Below are 3,672 nucleotides of genomic sequence, written 5' to 3'. Positions count from 1 at the left end.
CTGCTTAAGGAAGGTCCACTCTAGTGTGGACTACTCTGCTTCCCTCCTCGGACTCCATGGGACACCCAGCTCCTACAGCTCAGATAGCCTACATTTGGTAAAGATGTGTGCCTTTGTCCTTCCTTCGTCCTCACATCTGGAGAATATAATCTGTTATTGGGAACATCATCCAACCAGAGAAAACTAATTCCTGCACATTTCTCTGGGAGCACACACCAGCCATGGTTCCTTCATCCTTCACTCTCACTGGTTTGACTCTAGAATTATCTTGATTCAATGTAGACCCAAAAGGCAAGCCAGATATAGGAAACTGGAGACTTGCAATATACTCTGAACCACAGAAAATGCAGTACATCCATATTAGCTCTGTAGGGAAACATGGCTGTGGTGAATTTTTTGAAAGTTGTATGTACAGGGCATAAGTAAAAGCATGAACTCTACAGTAAAGTCTTCATTAAAAGATCACAAAACCTGAAAATATTGGAATTTTGGGGAATTGTAAGAGAAAGAATGGCTTTACCTAAATATATGTTAATGCTGCCCCTCGGTGTCATGACCCACAGGTCAGATGGGACACGGTTGTCTAAGCCAGTGATGGCGAACCTGTGGCAAGTGTGCCACAGCGGGGCTGTTTGTATCATTGGAAGCTCTAAAAAGCCGGGTGTGGTGGCACACACTTATAATCCCAGCACTCAGGAGGCTGAGGCAGGAGGATCCTTGTGAGTTCAAGACCAGCCTAGGCTACAGAGTGAGTTCAAGGCCAGCCTGAACTGCATAGTGAGACACTGTCTCAAAAAGATGAAAGAAGGAAAGAAAGAAAGAAAGAAAGAAAGAAAGAAAGAAAGAAAGAAAGAAAGAAAGCAAAAGAGAAAAATGAAAGAAAGGATGCGATATCCCTTCCAGCTAGCCTATCTCCCTGACCCCTCATCACCTGCCTGCTCTCCACAACGTACCCTTTGACTGCATGGTCCCTGCTCAAGGCTTCAATCAGGATGGTCTTCCCTCTGCCCTATTCCTACACATATTGAGTTATCGCAAAGATATCACGGACGTTTTTCTCTATGCACTAAGTAAGTTGGGGACTTTAAATGTATCCCAGAAGACTAAATGTACCTCCATCTCGGGGAAGCTGCAGATTGTACCCCTGAGTACTCACACACTCCTACAGATTTTTGCAACTTCATCCTTCTTATGTGCTCATTGCCTCCCTTCCCAAGCATTGCCTACTTTGTCTCCACTATGCATTTTGATACTTAATCTTTTGATTCCACGCTGGTATTGAAGACAGGCGGAAGGCTCTCTTAGTGCTTCTTGCTCTCTTTATTCCGCCCACCTGGTTCCAGTGCAACACAGCTGGCACCTGAGCTACACCCAGCCTCTGGGAAGCAGGAAGGCTGTCGGCCTCAAGCAGAGCTGTCCTGCCTTGGCACATACACTGGTGCTGAGTGGTGAGCTGCGTCTACCAGCTGTCTGGTTGGTAGAACCTAAGGGACTTCTTTAACCTTACATTCAAGAAACAACAACATCAATGAGATGAGAAAGACCAAAGGAAGAGGATAGATGATCTGTCTGTAGGTTGTTTAACAATCTAGGATCCTAGATGATTTTATTATATGTATATCTTGAGTTGGAAAAAATTCCAAGGATGTTCCTGTCATCATGAAAACAATGCTTGGAAGAAATATTTTATTTGCTCTCTTGAGTTTGAGAGTGGGACTGCCAAGGGGCCTTCTCAGGCAATAGTAGGGGGTTTCTAAATGTTTCCCTCTGAAGAAGTCCTGTTTTGCAGACTCTATAGGGGAGTTAGTAGAGCTGAAAGAGCTGGAGAAGTATAAAACTTGGGCAAACAGACTTGCTTGATGGCACGTTTGCAGTTGTTTCTTCTAGAGTAAGCGATACAAATTGCTTCCCCTATTTTGCCAGCAAACTCCCCCCACAGAATTTTTTTTAATCACAGAACATGAATATGATCAAACTTTCTGGTGTGAAAATGGTAAAGCTCTGCCAACCAGGTGCTGCAGCACCAGGCTCATGGACATGAGGGGGACCTTGTGTACTCCAACCAAAGTTGTGCCACAATTAGGATTCAGTGTATCTGTTCCTGCTTTTTATCCTAATCTTCCTGGATAAATATAGGGCTTTCAGGGTCTTTCTGTGTCTTTCAATTTCTAGTGATTAGAATACAAGAACTTTCTCCTTTTGCCAGCAAATTTTTTCTGCCACAACTGCACTGCTGCTGCAGCTGGAGGCTTCTGACAGCCTCAGCACATTTATGTGTCCTACAGAATGCCTTGCTGCGTGTTTCCTTTGTGATGCTACTCTGCGCTGCGCTTTCGGTCCTTTTGTGAACACTCACCTTTGAAGATGGCTGTCAGATTTCCCAGCTCTTCAAGTGACTTCACTCTTGGCCATGTGGTCTCAGGATGCTGACTTCAGATTTCGCCTCTTCTTTACACCTTGCTCCTACTTTATCACACACCCATGGGTCACATATTCATTCACTTCTAAAACATCTGTGGAATTGCATTTTGAGGGCCAGGTGCTATTTTGCTTCCTGAACTCTTTAGGTTCACAACCTAGTGAAGGAAAGTAATTATCAACAAAAAAGCTGATAGAGAGCACTGCTGGACAGCCTCTGTATTCCAGATCTATTTCCACTCGTATCCATGTTGCTCTGTGCTGGAGGGGCCAGCTTCTATCTCTTTCATCACTTGGCTTCCTTTACCTCTCATTTTTGGTTTGTTTGGCATAGAGGAACATCGGCAGTAGATATTAGGAGGTCAAAATGAGAAAGAGGGCAGTGTATGAAAGACGGCAGACAACATGGAGCAGCTACAAACCACCAAGACCAGGGAGGAGCCGCTGGATCTCATCACACTCAGCCTGGATGAGCAAATCCATGCGAAAATGAGGAATGACTGAGAGCTTTGCAGCAGGTTACACACGTATGATCAGCATTTATACATGATATTGTGGGATGAGGAAGAAACTGTGACCCCCATAGGAATTGATGAAAAGACATATGAAGAGATACACAAATCAACAAAATGGAATATCCCAGTGGTCTTTATACAGGGAGACCGTGTTGTGCTAGTCACCCCTCCACTAAGAGTTGGCTGAAATGGAGAATTTGTCCTGTGTGGCAACATTTGGCTGTTTGACTACACAAGACATTCAAAGGACAAGGCTGCACACACATTGATATTGAGAAATAGCCAGGGGATTTATTCACCCCTGAAATGAGCTGATTTTCAAAGACCTTACAACATTTTAAACTAAGCAGCATTTTCGTTTTTCTCTTAGCCTTCCACTAAGCATGCTCACCAAGGTGCTGAGCTGTTCCTCTCCTGGTTCCCCGTCCACTGGGTGGTTAGAGGCTGTGTGTTTCGCTACCAAAGGCTGCATCTCTTGTGGGAGGTCCTGTCCACCAAGGCTGTGCTTGCGCCCTCATTGCTGCCTCCCACTGCGGCCAAACCCTGTAGGCTTCACCAACCCTGGTAGATTCTCTTTACTCTGCCCATATCCTTGAAAATAGTACCTTCATCAAATGATCCCCAATGAGTGTGTCATCTAGTTCCTTCCAGGACCTGTTTCATAGAAATGCACAATGATTATGACAGATTGAGAAAAGGAAATGAGGAGAGGAGGGCTAGCTAGTATTTAGCTGATAGT

General features: G+C 44.7%; 1 pseudogene; it reads left to right on the top strand.

The window, feature by feature from the left end:
- Positions 1-552: 552 nt before the first annotated feature.
- On the top strand, positions 553-3,120 carry LOC102015454 (annotated as a pseudogene).
- The last annotated feature ends 552 nt before the right edge of the window (positions 3,121-3,672 follow it).

Source organism: Chinchilla lanigera, unplaced genomic scaffold, assembly GCF_000276665.1.
Source record: "Chinchilla lanigera isolate Chin_1 unplaced genomic scaffold, ChiLan1.0 scaffold00039, whole genome shotgun sequence".
Taxonomy (NCBI): Eukaryota; Metazoa; Chordata; class Mammalia; order Rodentia; family Chinchillidae; genus Chinchilla; species Chinchilla lanigera.
Note: the sequence above shows the minus strand (reverse complement) of the source record. Positions and strands in the feature narration are given on the sequence as shown.